Here is a 10649-nt window from a genome sequence, read left to right as displayed (position 1 = left end):
AAGAGGATCTAACATCAACTCCGAGAGGAGTTCTGGCTCCTGCCTGTATAAAATTCTCTTCTGTAATTGATTACGGTTAATAAACAATTGATTCAATTGATTGATCTAGCGGTGGCTAGATCTAGCAGATCTAGCGGTAGAAGTGTCGTCCACGAAGCCGGCACCATGAGGGCGGCCATAACCCTGTGTCAGGACTGCGTTCGGACCAATGAGTCTGCCCACGTGCGATGTCACATACATGTAATGACTGTAGGCAATGACGATGCTTGGGCCCACGTGCATTGTGGGAAGCATGCACGTTCACAAGAACAGCGTTCGCACGAAGTTGAAGAATCAAACGAAGACTTAAAGAGAAGAGTTACGGCGCTAAGCAGACTAGGACAAAGTGAGAAACAGACGACATATACGGATGTCCGGATGTATCGTTTGTGTCTCACTTCGTCCTCGTCAGCTTAGCGCCGTAGCTTTTGTCCTTTAGGCACGAACCAACTAGCTCAGCTAGAAGTTATGCAAAAGAGGACACCGACTGCCTTTCGCTTTGCGCATTTCGCTCATGTTGAAAGCAGTGATGTCAACACCACCATCATGAGGGTGAAACGGAGCGCTTTAAAATTTGCTGTGGCCGTGACACCGCGCCGTTCACTTGTCCTTCTCGAACAATTTCGAAAGGTAAAAAAAAAAGAAGGAAAGTCACACAGTCAAAGAGGTTACAGAAGGTTCACACAGGGGCAGCGGACAACGAGAAATACGTCTGCCAACGTGACGCCTTGCCGGTGCATTTCTGAGCGGCAGCACAGGCGCGCGCAAGTCAGCAAACAAACGATAAACGATTCGCTCCCAGTCTTGCTCCCATCTCTCGTGGTCGTTGGTCTGAAGCGCAGCCAACAGGCCGCCACCGAGGAGGAGGTCCGCGCAATTTCCCCAGGAGCATAGTAAGAAATTTTCACACCGTTAATTAAGAGTGCTTGGTTTGATGCTTTATTTGGAGATCTTTTCGTGTTACGCTGGCATGAAGGCTGCAACGGACGACACAAAAAGACTGCGTAAATAAATATTAGGTGGTTAATTCTGCGCTTTAACATGCCAAAACCAGGATCCGGATATGAGGCACACCGCTGTGCAGAAGTGTTGGCCACCTGGGGTTCTGTAGCATGCACCCAGTGCATGGTAAACGAGCGTTTATTTTTTTGGAAAATCTTTAAACAAATTTCAATTTCAGGCCCTAAACCCAAATTCCGTTTCCAACAGTCACTAGAAATTAACTTTCTCTCTCAAATGCAATAAATTTCATTAAAATCGGTCGAGGGGTTATCTCAGAAAAGCATTCTTGCGTTTTACTCGTACTTGAATAGGCCGCGTCGGAGTTGGGTCCGAGCTAAAGCTTCCTCTTAACCATGGGACTGAAAATCAAACATTACTACTGCGTTCGACATTTCTGCTAGCGTTACGTGGAATTTGCTCCTGACGATGGCGATAACCAGAGGCCTTAAGGGATCATCCGGCCCCATATAGACAACAGAAGGTTTTTTCTGCGCCCCAGGACTACGTCAAAGATACACAGACACACTGAAAAGAGCCTTTTGTTTGCGGGAATTTTCAAAGTCTGATGAAACACTTCTAAACATTGACGCGCTTAAATTTTCTATGTGAGGCTCTACATTCGTTCGTACGCAGTAAAATAGAAAACATTGTTTTTCTATTGTACTGTCTCTTTGCTTCGTGAAACAGTTCTTACACAGCTTAACCAGAATTCCGCGAGCAGGAAAGTCTTAGATTGCTTTTACGTTTTACTCAATTCGTGGCGTCGGTATAGATTAAGTTTGAGCTTGCGGGGCACCGCTCGACACATTCTACTGATATCTGGAGAAATACACGAAAACAAACGTATCAATCCGCTAAGTTTAGCGAGGGTGTCCACATTGGATTACCAGTGGCTTGCGAAATGTTCGACGGCTTTTTTTTGCTATCTGAGGCTTAATCTTGCCGTCTAAGCCACAGTCCACATAATGTTAACACAACTCTTCTGCAAGTGCTGATTCTTCAAGTGCTTTTTGAAACAGCGAGGGTAGCAGGATGCGCGTTACAAAAGGAATGGTTCAGCTCATTGCCTGTCCTGGGATTGATTGATGACATATTTGACACGCTAAGAGGCGCTTAGGTGGAGAAATAATCGGCCAGAGGTACCCGGCTAATCACGCCTGTTGCAAAACCATTACGTCACCACCGCCACCATTTATTTTATTCTCTAGAGATCATGACATCGGAGGCGACGTTCTGTGTCCTGTGTTAAGCGGGGTAGGCCGTGCAGACAGATTCTCGGACCGTAGCTCCACAGGCTTTCAAAGCAAGGCGGTCGTGATAATGTTCAGAGTATGAAAAGTACTGGCCACAGTGAGCGATTGTAGGCATGACAGGCAGTGCCACATGTCCACGCTGCCTAGTGCCTCCCTCCCTCTCCTTTCTGTATATCTTTGATTCATTCCTTGCCGCCCGCGTAGGGTAACTAACTCGTCGCTGGTCATGTATAAGAAAGCGAAGCCTAGTTTCGGATTCAATGGCTGTTACGCTCCTGGCGTCATTCAAAAGGTGTGGGAAGGATATAAAATACGCGTACCTTTTATATCTTCCATCTTCACAAGCTAACAAAACGAAACAGATTTCATTGAAAGGAACTATCACGTTCCTTTTTCAATCACTTTTTTTTTCTTGCTTATCTTGGCTTGTTTAGGCTCGCAGCGCGGAACGTCGCGCACAGGTGTTGCAGATTTTCATAGCGCGTATCGCTTATCTCCGCTAGACGCGCTCGGTCGTCAGTTTCGTGGCATACGTTGGTATCCTGGAATGGCGTCAGCTCAGCCGCCGCAAAGCATGACGATGCGTAAACGTGCAGCCGAGAACGTTCGCAAGGCGGCGTCTTAGACAGACGTAGGGGACGTTGCGTCAGAAGAGATGCCAAAGTCGGGCTCTTACGTTCTCTGTGCATCCCCTGTGGTGCCTCAGCTCCGGACAAATCAGCATACCGCCAGGTTCTTTCGCTTCCACAAAGGTTAGTGGTAAGCACGTGTTATTCAGCGCCAGAAGGTCGTAGCCTCGAACCACTGTTGCATGTTCCGCAGACGCGACACATCAAATGATGTAAAAGTTTACGGTTTCTTGTTCCTGGAGTTGCCATTGCTAGTGTTATCTGTACAAAGCAGCTTATTTTAATGCGACTAACATTCTTTGTAGACTTCACCCAGTTTTCGGCATGCATGTTTGTCCGCATCAAAACGCGTTCCCGCTAACCTGGGTCACTGGGCACGTGCTCAGTGAAATCGGCGAGAATCTCAGGAGCCTAGACAAGAGAGTTTTCTTTTTAAAGGAGGTGTTCTGCATAAAAAGAAATACTCGCTACTTTGGTGACCTTAGATGCTGTACCTTATCACACGTGCCAAAGTCCACTGTACCCGCTGTTTTACCCAGGCGTACTAAAAGTTGTAGGACGCTTAAGCTTCGCCTTTAAGAGTGGAACGCGATAGCATTCAAAGATCCCTCCCTGACTGCTTCTCGCGCTTCCCGGCATCTGGAGCGTAGGCAACCGTAAAGTTCACTTGGAAACGCTTGCCGCGAATGCTATGCACGACGGCGAGCTTTATGGTGGAAGCAGGGCCTCTTGCGTGGGCCGCTATGCCATGCTATGTGGCGGAGGCGACGAGCGCCAGCTGGAGTTAGTACGAGGAACCGAGCGCGTCGCTCCGTGGCCCACAAGACACCCATTGTGCCGGCGCGCGCTAAATAGCGGACGCCGCGGCCGGTTTGTGTGTGTGAAGAGCTTTCGCGTAACAGAATTATATTTTCTCGTATAGTCAAATTACAATCCGAGGGCTAACTTGTCTGTAAGTTCTGCGCAAGTCGTAGTTTACAATTTCTTTTGTATTTTAGCTTGAGAAATTCAATTGGTTCAGTAAATTTCTTGCATCATATCAAACACCTGGGTATACGTGGTTCGAAAACCTTTTTGACGATGCGACGCCGGACGTGAAACGCCGGATTTGCGGCGTCATGGGCTTCTTATCGCTGCCGCGTTAAAAGGAGTATTACGTAGTTGTATGTTATTGTAGCCGTTTACCACTTCTTTCGTACACCCGTCCGTTAACATTAATGTGTTACAAATAAAATTGATCACTTCTAGCCAAATTGTGTGTTCGCTGTGGATATTTCCTGCGCAGATTAATTTAAATAAACACCGCGAGGGTGGCTCACAGAGGTTAAGAATATATCACTTTTTAGTGGCACGAGCATCGAGGAACACTCTTGCTTCTTTCGCAGCACTTCCGGTTCGCCTCCTGGGACGAGCGGGGAGAAAATTCAAAATAAATCTAAAAAAAAGAAATATACAGTACAAAAATTCATGGGTTTCATTATAGATATGATATCAGAGCATAAGTACAACTTGAGTTACTGAAGTGTCTGGAATAATAATTAATTAGAAATCACCGAGACGACCGGGGGACAAAATTCAAGATAAATAAAAAAAATCGCAAGAAACGGTGCACGACAACATTCATGCGTTTCATTACAGATGTGATATCAGGGCAAAAGTTTACTTACAAGTTGAGTTACTGAAGTGTCTGGAACAATTCTAATTAATTAGGAATCACTGATTACCGTACACCAAAGCACAGAATCGTGGAATTTAGAGACCCGCCACGTGAGCGCGTCTGTGGCGAAATTCCTGTAAACACGGAATTAGAAAAAGGAAGTAATGACGTCACTAATGACGTCCCACACAAGAAGATGGCATGATATTTAACCGGATAATGAATGGAAAGCAGTTGCCTCCGAGTTATGTTCGTGCGTTGCGTTCGGCTAAACTTAACCTAATGAGCTGCGAGTGCCACTAAGAGACACCCAAGTCAATAATTAGGCTCGCCTACTATGTTTTCTTTTTCAGCAGAGGGTGAATTTTATTCTTATTTGCAGAGGTAGTTGTCCACTAGATCAGGTAAGCAATGAAATGAATTGAATTTAGGCACAGAGAGAGCGTACGCTGTGCCTAAATTCAAAAGTGATGTGCAACGTTGCGCAGCACTTTTTCCCACGGAGTAAATATAGGTACCGAGGAATGATCCTGGCAATTTAGGAAAGTTTGTTGATAACAAGATTGACAACATCATCACAGGATAAATAATTTACAAAGGGAAAATTCAGCACTTTCTTTTTCAACTCCAATAACGCCACAACCGAGTGGGCTATTAGGCTGAAAGAAAATTTCTTCTTTATTCACCTCCAGTGCAGGGTAGCAAACCGGGTGCTCGTCTGGTTGACCTCTCTGCCTCTCTCTCTCTCTCTCTCTCTCTCTCTCTCTCTCGTTTTTGCTGTTTTTTTCAAACACTGTAGCACTAATGGGACCATTAAATCATCATTGTCAATACTAATACTACTACTACTAATAATAATAATCGAGTAAGCGTATATAAACACAACACACTGTATACACACAGAAAGAGAGAGAGAGAGAGAGAGAGAGAGAGAGAAACAACTTTCACACAGAAAGAGAAGCAGGCTAGCAATTGTCTGCTGACACGGTACACTATGCCCACCCGTGCTTGAGAAGGCGAGAAAAAAAAATAGGTAGAAAAGGAAGGAGAAAAAAAAGGGAAAGCGAAGAGGAAGGCCCACCACAACAAATCACATCCCAAACAGAGTATGAGCACTACAGACTAGATTTGAGCGCCGTAGTTGACATGAATCCTAGTACAATTTTGTGAGACTCGTATGGAATTGAAGCTCCACCTTTCGGAAATTCAATATCACGTGTCTCTCGCAGGAACGGAAGAAAAACAAAGCATACAATTCATATGAAAAAAAATAATATGGTAAAAGCAGCGTAAGACATTAGAGTACAAGAGATACGTAGAATGTGCCAAGTAAAAAAAGAAAGGATGCACAGCAACAGACGCCCGCAGTGCTGCCTTGGCAGAAGTTGCTCACGACACTTCGGAAACCCGCGTTATTTACATGTTCCAGTCCGACACGAGGCCCATCTTACGAGGCCCGAAGCGAGGTCTGCGAGCGTCGAAGTGGTTCGCAGAGAGCGCAAAGGAATCGATCTTTTACGCAGCTGACCCATATCTTGAATACCAAATAGATCCTCAGCTTCCACAACGCATTTGACGCACTCTTAGGTTGTCTGCGTCTCGGAACTGCTTACACTAGGAACTTCCTATTTCGAATTAAGTGTGCGTCCTTTCCAACATGCTCGTGCGGCCACTATGACGAGAATCACTGGATACTTGGATGTCCGAAGTACTCTAAATATGTAAGGCGCCTGAAACAAGAACTGCGTTTGATTGACCAACGTTCGCCTTGGTCACCTGCCGAGGTGCTAGTACAATGGATTAGCGTATCACAGAGCAAATAAAAGGACTTCTGCGCTTTCTCTGCGAGGAATATGGACGTGAGGAGTATGGACGCTCGTCGCTTAACCTCTCTGTCTCTCTTTGCTTTCTCTATCTCTTGACCCCGCAGTGTAATTGCGAGTATTTTATTAGGGTATCTGAAACAAACTTCTGTACCTCAGACATAAGAGAAGTTGAACCTCTTTGAAGGGACTTACACTTCTAATGTCGGTACATATTGTTTATTTAATCACTTCTTGCTGGAAGAAATTGTATGGTTTTGTTAATTTGTATCGCCTTAAGTAACCATGCGAAAAGGTGCAGCCGCGGCCAGTGAACGTCGACAACCGAGCGCTTTTCCTTTCATAAGAGCACTCGCAACTTATTCTTTCTCACCAGCCCTCGCGTTTTAAGTGTCGACACGTTTAAAGGTGCAGCTGACGGCTGTGCGATGAAAAGCAAGGTTGACACGCAACCAGGATTGTTAACTGTCAGCTTAATAAACCGCCCCATTTTCCATGCCACTCAGGGTGAATCGCAATATGCTTGCGTCTGCCGCTGCAACGCAAAAGACCAAAGGTGGTGTAATTATACCGTAACTATCATATGGAGAAATATTGCGCGAGTACGTTCTCTTGATGGTGTTGCAACGTGTGCTAACTGTCATTATCTTCCGCTGCTGATGAAATTTAACTGCTACAACGTAATTGCGCTGTGTTTTCTCCGAACCTGCTCGTAAAAAGCGCTCGTGCCAGCTGCTTTTCTAGAAGTTTCCACTCAGTACACTCATTATGCTAAACCATCGTTGTGCAAGCACGTACTGTTGTTTTTAGCTGTATATTGGTGAATTTTGCTCCTCCATAGGCAACTGTGTAAACTGTGTGCATTGTTAAAGAAAAACATTTGTGGGTTAGAAATTCATGATGTCGATTGTACGTTGCAGCTCCTAGATTCCGCTATCGCGCAATAAGTCCTGCAGATTTATTTCGTGTCGTCTTGTTGTTCGTGGCATGATTACGACACAGTGAGTTACCTCCAGGAGAAGAAAGAAGAGGAAGAGAAGTAGAATAAAATGATGCACTTAATGTAGACCCGAGGCAAAGCTGTAGAAAGTACACAATGTAATTGCCGCGCGACTGAGAGAAAACCTATGAAGAGCATACTGGCGCAACGCCATAATGACACCAAGGAAGAACTAAACGTATGAGTAAGAATTTCTTGAAATAAATGGAACGGTACAGCTCCGGATTTGGTGGAGAATCGTTAGAGTGGGAAAGTAGTAAATGCTGAACGTAAAGTTCGCAGATGAACTCAAGAAAGAGAGAAAGAAAGAAAAGAAACTGGACGGCACGCTATTTGGCATCCATCGCTACAGGACAATGAGGCTTCCTTATGGACAGGACAAATTTAGGGATAATTTAATGTCGAAATAATAATGGATGAACGGACGGGTGGACGGAGAGACAGAGTTTTCCATGTTTTTTTTTTTTTGCTCCGTTACCCTGTGAAATAGATGACTCTCGCCCAGCTTTCGATCTCGTATCGACCCAGGTGCTTGATGGGAGGTAGGGCTGTTCTTTTCAAGGAACAAACGCCCTCCCTAGGAAAAAGATTGTCATTGTCAGGGAGGGAGAAGAAGTGTATACGTTGTAGTACAACGACTGTCTTTTCAAGGCACCTTACGGAATCTCACATACCGTCCCTTTATCGACAGTTGTGTCTGTGGAAACTGAAGAAACGACTACCTTGCACAGGAGATTTTCATCGCTCATGATTACTTTTCATACTTGCCACTCTTTCTCTGTCATGGTAGCGAACGCTTGGCGGCAATTAAAACGCTTCACTAAAAAGTAAAGCGATGAGCAAGAAGTATAGCGCGAGTGCGCGAGCAAAACAATGCTTCGTTTAAAACAGGCATCTGCATATTTTTTTTCTACTTCTCCTTGAAGCTCGTGCACAGCACCTGTACTTTAGCGTTGAACTTGCTGTTCTGCTGCAAATTTAAGTGAATTGCGCGTAGCTCCGAGTCGCTGCACGTGTAGTTGGCTCATTGCGTTTGCACTGATGCGAGCAGGTCGGTCATAATGCCGTGTACCCATCTCTCTATGTGTAGCTTTCGCTGTAAAATAAATGCTCGTGCTTCCCTCGCGTATAGTTGGCCTAACGTTTGGCCATAACGCAGTCGTGGTAGGGTGAGTTGAGTTAAGGGATTACTGACGTGGCCTTCTAAACTGTTCATTTTCTAACTCTATATATATATATATATATATATATATATATATATATATATATATATATATATATATATATATATATCCATATATAAAGCCAGAAATGTGACGTCAGTAACTCTTTAGAGGAGTCGGGGATCGACTGTAGCGCCAGTTGCTTCGTCAATAGAAAGTTGAACTGCACGACAGCGGGACAAACGAGAGAAACGTGTATACCTGTGCGTGTTTCTTTGTTTCAGTTTCCTTGCAGTTGTGGCGCGCTGCTAGTTAAAAGAAAAGATAGGAAGGGGAAGTAAAACTTAGGTGAAAGCAAACTCTGAGAAAATGTGTCCAAGCTAGGGAAAGTACGTGTAAAAAGCAAAACATGCACGCACACAAACCGCCATTTCAGCGCGCTGACGAAATGACATAATGACAGCGAGCAAAATCGTTATTCCTTATTCCATACCTATGATCATATTGCGTGACAATGCAATGAATTCAGCGGAGAAATAACGGTATAGAACTCGTCAAATAGCGCGCGAAAGCTTCGCAAAGGATCCAAGATAAGAGGCGCTGGAGGCACGCCACATTATATCGATCGTTTCGTGGATAGCAATTAAGGGTGCTTCCCTTGCGAATATGGGAAACGTTGCTATTATTCTGTGTCGATAAACGCACGATGCATAACGAGAGCTCAACCGAGCGTCTCGCGTAATGGCAGCGTTTCCCCCGAAATGCTCTTCAGAAGCCGCTTCTGCTGGCGCCCAAATTAGTGCAGCTGAACGTATTGTGTTGCGTAAGGGGATGAAGTGCCACAGGCCTAGTCCTTGACGGCGCTGTTAGAGCAGCGAGAGAAAAAAAAAGCGTTGTGAAATGTTGGGGAAGGCTAGGGAAGTCTGCTGCGGCAACATAAGGATGCTTGCCATTAAGCAAGTGTGCCCTAATTTTGCGAATACTTACCTTTGCGTGTTTAGGCGGCGCGTGAGCTTCACATAAATGAGATTCTGCAGATGGCGTAACTTGTCCACACAGGCTTGACGCGTTTGACCGTTATCGCTGGAGTTTCGCAACCTTGCGTGCGAAAATGCTCATCCGGTTGCGCTAATCTGTCGTCTGGAAAGAAACTACTTTCCTGGTTTGTAAACGAGTGCTGTCGTCACTACGTTTATACACGTCGAAAACATTTCGGAAGATTGTGCCACTGGAGCTACGAAGTGCGTCCACCACTCGAGGTTTCTGGCTCGTTCTGTGCGACTGTTGATGACTGCGGCGACGGCGCCAAAGGGATTTCGGCCGCGTCCCAGCCAGCACCATTCCAGTCGTAAAGCTGGATCAATGGTCAGGGCTACGCCATTGAGAAGTTAGCTCTTATCCCTGTAAGCGCGCCGAGAATGACAATGACGACTGTATGGCGCGCACTATTTCAAGCCAGCTCGCTTGAGTCGCCACCGATGCGGCTATGTAGCGGTGAAGGCATGCGTAGCGCCGGTTGTTCTGGTTACCGCGCTGACGTCACTGACTGCGCCACCTAATGACGCACCGGCGTTCTTTCCAGACAAGTACGTTGTTCTATTTTTTCCCGCCGCTCGCCGCAAATAATGCATGCGAGTACGTAGACGGAACAGATTAGCGCGTAGGCGTGCGCGCTGCTATCGTGAATGTGGAATCGTGAATTTTCTCACAACACGTATACATAACATTTACGAGGCGAGGTGGAGGAAACGGGGTTAAAGCAGCTCTGAAGCAGCTTTTTGCACAGGGAATGAAGAAACTATGCCGTCAGCAGTTAGTTTCTTGTCCATGATTGTATTGTGCTTAGTGTTCCACTGACGGGACTGATGGACGAACATAAGCAACAAAACGCGGACGTATAAGTGGCGCAAACTACCATCTCGTTTAATACTGTTAAAGAACACACTTATATACAAGGTGATGTGGCCCGGGGGGGGGATATAAAAAAGATATGAGAAGGTGAGGACATGCGATGATGCGATGGGCCGGAAAAACATCGTTTACTTGCACCCGTTCGCCCTGGCAAACTCGAACTCAGCTTCGA

General features: G+C 45.6%; 1 protein-coding gene across 12 annotated transcripts in view; it reads left to right on the top strand.

The window, feature by feature from the left end:
- Positions 1-2841: 2841 nt before the first annotated feature.
- Positions 2842-10649, top strand: part of LOC135909078 (gonadotropin-releasing hormone receptor-like) — a 538207-nt gene continuing 530399 nt past the window's right edge. For all 12 annotated transcript variants that reach the window (XR_011511342.1, XR_011511341.1, XM_065441140.1 and 9 more), the window contains exon 1: positions 2842-3046. The gene's annotated coding sequence lies outside the window, so the exon portion shown is untranslated. The remainder of the gene's footprint in view (positions 3047-10649) is intronic.

Source organism: Dermacentor albipictus, chromosome 1 (genome assembly GCF_038994185.2).
Source record: "Dermacentor albipictus isolate Rhodes 1998 colony chromosome 1, USDA_Dalb.pri_finalv2, whole genome shotgun sequence".
NCBI classification, from domain to species: domain Eukaryota; kingdom Metazoa; phylum Arthropoda; class Arachnida; order Ixodida; family Ixodidae; genus Dermacentor; species Dermacentor albipictus.
This window is presented reverse-complemented; position numbering and strand designations above follow the sequence as displayed.